Source organism: Salvia hispanica, unplaced genomic scaffold, assembly GCF_023119035.1.
Source record: "Salvia hispanica cultivar TCC Black 2014 unplaced genomic scaffold, UniMelb_Shisp_WGS_1.0 HiC_scaffold_85, whole genome shotgun sequence".
Taxonomy (NCBI): domain Eukaryota; kingdom Viridiplantae; phylum Streptophyta; class Magnoliopsida; order Lamiales; family Lamiaceae; genus Salvia; species Salvia hispanica.
This window is the reverse complement of record NW_025952632.1, coordinates 13,699-21,299: the sequence shown is the minus strand read 5'-3', so window position 1 is coordinate 21,299 and position 7,601 is coordinate 13,699. Positions and strand designations below refer to the sequence as shown.

At 36.0% G+C, this 7,601-nt stretch overlaps 1 pseudogene; it reads right to left on the bottom strand.

Annotated features, from left to right (window-relative positions):
* Nucleotides 1-2,916: 2,916 nt before the first annotated feature.
* Nucleotides 2,917-7,551, bottom strand: LOC125200233 (annotated as a pseudogene).
* Nucleotides 7,552-7,601: the final 50 nt, after the last annotated feature.

Here is a 7,601-nt window from a genome sequence, read left to right as displayed (position 1 = left end):
TCTTCCCCAAAAGGCTGGCAAAGAGGGAGTATATTTTATATCATTTCATATGATTGGTGTTTCAGACTCTCTACTGTTCTGTAGGTACCCTGAATTTTTTTCTTAAGAGTACATGATACCTAAATTGGTAGGAGAGAAAAAATTTGTGCTGTATGCAAGTATCAACTGCGCATCAATGTACATGCAATTTTACTTTATGCCTTCATTATAGTTGCACAGTAATATATTCTATTAAATCATTAAATGATAGAACTTGTACAAGGTTCTTTCATCAAAATTTTCTGATCTCATTTGGTTCTCTCTAAGTACTATATTTCCTTAATCATAGGAGCATATTTAAGCTTTACCAGATAATAAGTTGAATATTCAGCATGTGCTGTATGCTTTGCAAAAACATTACTGTTTATGTAGAGTTGTCTATCATCAGAGTACTAGCAAATAATTTTCAATTGTCACTTTGATCGGCTAGTTTAGTTGGCTTGCTTTATGTAACTTGACCTTTTGGCCAAAGTCATCAACATCAAGTAATTCAATTGATTTCTCTTGCAAACTTATTTGTTATCAGAAGTGAAATGTCACATTATTTGTTATCTGCCAGCTTTCTAGTAGAAGAGTGGAAGCTTTTACAAAAGAAGAAGTGCTGCCTGAACTCCCCATCGCAGAGAATATCTGGAACAGGCTCTCTCGAAGAATTGAACAGAAAGTAATTGAGGTATAGTTCTTCTTCCTTAGAAAGAAATTTTGTATGTCTTCTCTGGTGAATCTCTACTCCTGTACCATTGCAGGATACACAATATGCTTCTTTCCAACAGCAAAGCATGTTTAAAATTTTCTGCAACGTGCTGTTTGATAATTTTCTTTAAATATCTTTATATCTGTATACCTTTTTATAAACCTGAGTGTTTTATGGATAAGACAATTCAACCATATTGATTCTTATGTGAAAAAATTATTAAGCTAAAGATGTCAGGGGCGTAGCCAGGATTATGCTTAAGGAGGGGCAAAAATATAGTATGTAGGAAAATTTTATGCATTTGAGAAGGGGCAATTAGTGTATTTGATCTATATAATTGGAAATGTGTGTATAGAAATGTAATAGTAAAAGAAGGGTGAGGAGGGGCAAATGCCCCAGCTAGCTATATAGTGGCTCTGCCCCTGAAAGATGTTGATAAGAGAGTAAAAGTAACTTAGTTTACTGAATGGATGCAATTCTGTAACAACATACTATCTCAATAGACCTGTTAATTTAACTAACACAACTGCCTCATTCTCTTTTGTGAAACAGGTGCCTCAACAACAAAACGAATATGACTGTGGCCTTTTTGTTCTTTTCTTTATGGAACGGTTTATTGATGAAGCGCCTGAACGTCTGAAAAAGCAGGACTTGCATATGGTACTTCTTTCCATCCCAATGTGTTGCATGGGAGCCCTCATTTTCATTATTTTTGTTCTTGTTCATCACACTTATTCTACCAGTATTAACAACTTTTGCACATTTATTCATTATCAGTTCGGAAAGCAATGGTTCAGACCTCAGGAAGCTTCTAGTCTGAGAAGGAGAATTCACAGTTTACTAACGTTAGAGTTTAAGAAGGCAAATGACGACCCATGTAAATCGGACTCCTGACCCTGCTGTGTACATTGATGGATGAAGTGAACATATGGTGAATATCAACACATTTGACCAGACTCTGACCTACATTTTAGAGCCATTGCGTTGGTGTTAACAACCCAACACAGTATTTCAGGAGACTGTAATGTATATTGATGGCAACTACAATGTAAAGATCGGCAGCTGTCAGTTTTAAGAATCCACTTCACTAAAATGGGAAGTGGACAGAGAATATAAACCTTCTTTGATGCGACAGTATAGTGATTAAATGGAGTAAACATAAAAGTTAAATCACAGACCATGGTTACGATTTCTGGTGGTATTTGAATTTACAGAAAAGATGTGTAGCTTTCTGTGCCTTTTTAACAGACATTTTGGTGGTTTAAGAGCAGACATCAATCACCCTATGACATAAAAGGAAGATTATACCAAGATGCACTCTTCATTAATGCTAAAGCAATGTGCAGTGTCTAACAAGTGTAATTACATCATTTCTGCAAAAATATTACCATGGGTCACATTGTTTAGGTAAGCGACCAAGGATACATGTAAAGATCACTTTTCAGAACTACTTGTGTATATATTGATATTCGGATTGTATTTGCATGTACGTGTTCCGCTACCATATGCACAAAATTCAGTCTAGACCAATGTGGCCTGCAAGCTAAAACACCCCACCTAGTGGTGATACCTCAACCGCTTCTTCATCGTCTTCGTGGGAGTTTCATGGACTTGAGTTTTCACCCCATATGTCTTCACCTGGAAGTTTTCAAAGGCCTTAGACACAGCTTCCACCTGTACGTTTTTCGGTAGAATTCAGTTCACAAAAAGTTAACAGACAATTATCAAGAAAACTTCCATAAGAAAATATAATCTTCTCACCAGGTCAGGCTTCTTGGTGTAAACTCTGACAATCATGTCTTCATAAGATGCAGGGAGCAAATGACTGACTGCACCATCACAAATACTGATTTTTCTGGTGCTGTCATAATCCTGGGAGATACCAACACACCACATAAATATTCTAACAAGCGAATCCATATTGACTGTCTAGACCACTTTCTTAGGTTGATTGCAGGCCATGTCTTCAATTACTGATCATAAGGCACATTAATTATATGACTGTATGTAGTAGTGTATAGCAATTGCAAGCAGTATGTAAATTTATAGGTTTCAACACTCTAATTGGTCATTTATTACTTAGCTAAAACAAGAAACAAGAGACGTAGTACATTACACAATCAGAAAGTTTGTAGCATGAACAGATAATTTAAGGATAATGGAGGCAAACAAGTTTCTTAGCTTCAAAGAAAGTTATAGTCCCTCAAAAAAAGCTGATCCTGATGCCGAGAGTACATGGCCACAAGATAAGTTAAAGTAGATTTAGATGAAAACTATAGTTTACATGAGAGTGTCCATACAAATAATTGAATAGTCTGAAATACCTATTTAACGGGTTATTGTTTCCACGAGTAAGATCAATTGACATTGCTCACTGCAATATCTTCCTCATTTAGAGTCGCGTCAGCAGAATTCTGCATCACATTATACATCCTCGGTAATTTCTTATCTTTCACCAGCATGATATACTTATTAAATTGAGTATGAGACATGAGTGGACCTGTGAGCAAACTATATCTTGAGGAGTAACACTTTTAAAGTGTTCAAGATTTTCCTTTGGAACTGAATACTCATTGCAGTACTGTAGAAACATTTTCAAGCAACAAGAAAAGTTATATATCTTCAAAATATTGCATGGTCGACTAAAAACGAGGAAATATAATTTTACATGTAAACTATAAGAGAATGGAGTCCCTTAAAGTGAACTGAAACAGAAAAGAACCTGGTAAAGACCCCTTCTCCGGATACGAGGATCAGATCTCTGGACTCCTTCAGATCTTGGGAGGTAGAAGTTTCAATAGTTTTTACTATTGTGTCATCCAACTGCAATGACATTATCAATAGAACTCTAAGCCAAAAATATTACTCCCTTAATACTATGTACTATGACTAATCAATGAAAATCAAGTAACCTTCCAATATTGAGCTGGTTCATTAATGTAGGATGAAATCTGAAGAACATCGGCTTTTGTCATGGCATCGACTAGCATGAGTTCTACTGCCTGAAAAGACTCATTATGAGATTATGTGCTTCAGATGGAACTCACAAAATAACAAGAAAGTATGGATCAGGCACCTTCACTTTTGCATGCATATAGACAGTGCGGTCAAATCTGCTCCGAGCAGCAAATAACTTGTGAATGGTAAGATCTGACATATGGCGTGGCATACATTATTTTAAGGGGATAATACAAGAAAATCAACTTATAGCTAAAAATACTTACACTCCTTAGCACGATAGCATATCTCATCATCTATCACTCTCATAGTTTCCAGGACTCTGCAAGTGAAAGCTTTTAATTGGAAATAGGCAAGATCTAACTTTCATGAGGCTAAAATACATCCCTCTATTTCAATAATTTTTTAATATTGAAGCATACCTCTGATACTCAAAGTTGCAGCCCAAACCACAAGCCCTGGAGTCAGACAATGTAATCAAATCTGCAGACAAATGGTAATTACTTTGAGTCCCGCCAAAATAACATTTCATCACAGCATAGGTTTCAAGAAGGAAGTGAAATGAGAAAAAAAATGTACTTGTCAACATCAATTCCGCGCCCATTAGCAACAATGTCATATAAGAATTTCTTTTCTTTTGAGCCCTAAATGAAAACCAACAGTGTAATGGTTATAAGATCAGGCAGAAAAAAACTTTAACTACAGCCAAACAATATTGTTAATACTGAGACCAATTCATTACAATACTTACTTTAACTTCATCCTTCTCAGAGGCAATTATCATTTCCTGGCAACACAAAAAGAAAAAGAAAAGAATCATAGAGTGTTGTTGTGAAAGGTGCTAGTTTGTGCCATTTAAGGGGTTATGGTGTTTTTTAGGTGAGCTCGAATATGATGGATTTTAAAGCTCTGATTCTGAAATCTCTTATAGGCATATTACACCATAGATGCCATTTCTTCTGATATAGTATTTTTTTTCTGCCTTATATTTTCTTTTTATTATTTTGATTCCCCATTGTGTGAAGTTGTTATCAGTAAAGGTAAATACAGAAACTCCAATTGAAATGTGGTACCAACTAGGGTTCCAGCTTGCATTCTCAAGTTGTGAACACTGTATCACCTTCACTATAATATATAACAAAAATTACGACTCTACCTACTAAAACACAAACAGTAAGATTGCAAGATTAATATTTAGCAAATCAAACCTTCACTCTCTTAAGAAAGTCAGAATCAATGTCGATGTTATGCTCGTCTACAATATAGTCTATCATCTTCAGAGACATTTCTTCATGAGACCTGCAGACATCATTCCTAATTTAACTTGATTAGCAGTTAAGCAGTTGAGAACAGCTTCCAACAGGGTCCAAAAGGTTTCAGGTAATAAAGAACTGAAATGGAAAAAATACAGTTAATGCATGCATAAATTACAGTTCTAGGAAAAATTCACATGAAGTTCACTTTAGCACCAAGAAATCCAAATACCATGACTTGCTGGGTATAATTTTTAAAAATTCTAACAAGCATGGCAATAGCAATTCTTATTACCACAACCATAAGTAGTAAGGGACTAAGGGCTTGATCTCAAGATAACCACAATTAAGGAATAAACAGGTGAGCTAAATACTAAGCAGTGAGTGCACTGAAAGATTGATAAGAGGGGAGAATGATGTATGAATTTAACCATTTCAGGCCATGGAGAACCCTTGGAATAAATTCACGCTCAAACATGTGGCTGAATGGTCCATGACCAAGATCATGTAGTAGACCTACACACAACCAGCAAGCAAACAAGTGAATTGTAATGATGCAAGTAACAGAGCAATGTCAAACCAGTACATTTATTTACCAGCAATCTTGACAGTCTGTTTGTCAAAATTATCAATGTCAAGCTCCAAGCCCTAGAAAGATAGCATGAGTAAGACCCTTATTTCAGTTAAAAATGTATAGTTACATTGACAAAACCATTTTCATTACTTGATGAGTCTTCAATCTGTTGATAGCTTCACTAGCCAGCCAATATACCCCAAGTGAATGCTCAAAGCGAGAATGTACAGCCCCAGGATAGACCATGTATGACACTCCTATACATACATATTTATATTAAGAGAACAAAATGGGTCAGACAAGAAAGGCCTGATCATAAAAGTCCAAAAAAGAATAAAATAGGACTTCTAGAATTGAAATATTGAACTACTTGTAACTGCTAATATGATTAAGGATAAGTTACTATTCAATGAGTTAACATACTGTGACATAGTGAATCAATTTCAGATGCATCAAGTGTCAGACTGTAAATTAGTGAATCAGGAAGCAGCTAATCAGGATCCATATGAGTCAGCATATTTAGTCACTCCTTAGATTTAGGTCCAACCATAAGCCTTGTAACTAAGTGGTATGCCTCGCCATAAGGGTAAGGGGCGGAGTTGATCCCCACAATTCACCCACTCCTAACTCCAAAAGAGGAAAAAAATAATACTTAAAGTATCATTTTCCAGGCTCCTGATAATATTCTGGATTTTCAGATAAAATTTATATTTAAGAACCATGCAAGATAAAACACAGCCTCAATGGTTGACTTCACATCTACAATGATACCTAGATATCAAATTTACAAAGAAACAGTTTACAAAACTCACCTAGCTGCTTCAGATCACGAAGTCTGCATCACAATAAGGAATTCAGTCAATAATGACTTGAAATTGAATTAAAAAGTAATGTAGGTAATGAATCAGTATTCAGAACAGAGCCTAATTCTGCATGAGGAAAAAATGACAGAATAAGGAGGACTATTCATGACTTAACCTCTGAAATTGTTCTGTGTCAATAAACTTCAAAGAGAGCTGCAACCGGAAGGTGGAAAAAGATGAAACTGAGTATTAATAACTGGTTAGGATATTGAATGAGTAAAACTTAAGACTTCCTATTATATAGACCTGCATAAGAGCTAGATAATACATGTGTAACCGTAACATATAAACGTTTGTCCTAATCTCACTTCGTTGCTTTATACTATTTGAACCTCAATCTGTAGTCACACTAGTATTTTCTCACAGCCTCATACATACAATTAAACCGAGCATATATGATATATGTGATGCCTATAGCAATACCGATGCATATGAACTTATGCTTGAACGTGCACACAATCTGTGACCAAAACTAATCTGAACAGTCTCCGGCCAATCATCTGCGCCAAATGTATGATTGTATCTCATATCACTCAGATATACATACATATGATATGATATAAACGCAAATCATAAATCATAACGGAAAATTCAAAGATCTCGGCTCCAGAAAGCGCAGTTTTACAGATACAACTTCTATCACGCATTCACACGCAAAACGCAGCATTCAGGCGACAAAAAAAAAACGCTAGAGATAACAACAAACGCGATACAACAATTATTACTTCGATTCCGCATAAACACAAACAGACGAACTAAATATCAACGTTTTAAACGCAATTTCAATTCGCAGTCTTCGAAAACGAAGTTAGATGCTAGAGCATGCATAGCAACAAAACAATCATAAACAACTAAGTAGAAGAGAAATCAAAACGTGCACGAAAGCAAAAGAGTACAGGATCGAGATAGATGTTGCCGTGAACGTTATCGTGGACGTGCTTCAGGAACCTTCTCTCGTCTCTGGAAGAAATCGCGAGGCCATCGCTCATGGCTTCCTTGAGGTAGTTAGCTCCCATGCTCTCTTTCTCTCTTCCTGAAAATTTTGGATTTCTGCTGCGAATAGAACAGAGCTTGCGACAGGAAATTAGAAGTTGAAGAGAGAGAGAAAAATTAATCGAATTGAAACTATCAAGGGGAAGGAGTATTTATGCTGGAATATTGGAATTTGGAGTGGTGCTTCAATCGTGGTGGTGATGCCGCCAAAAAGCTGTCTTACTGTT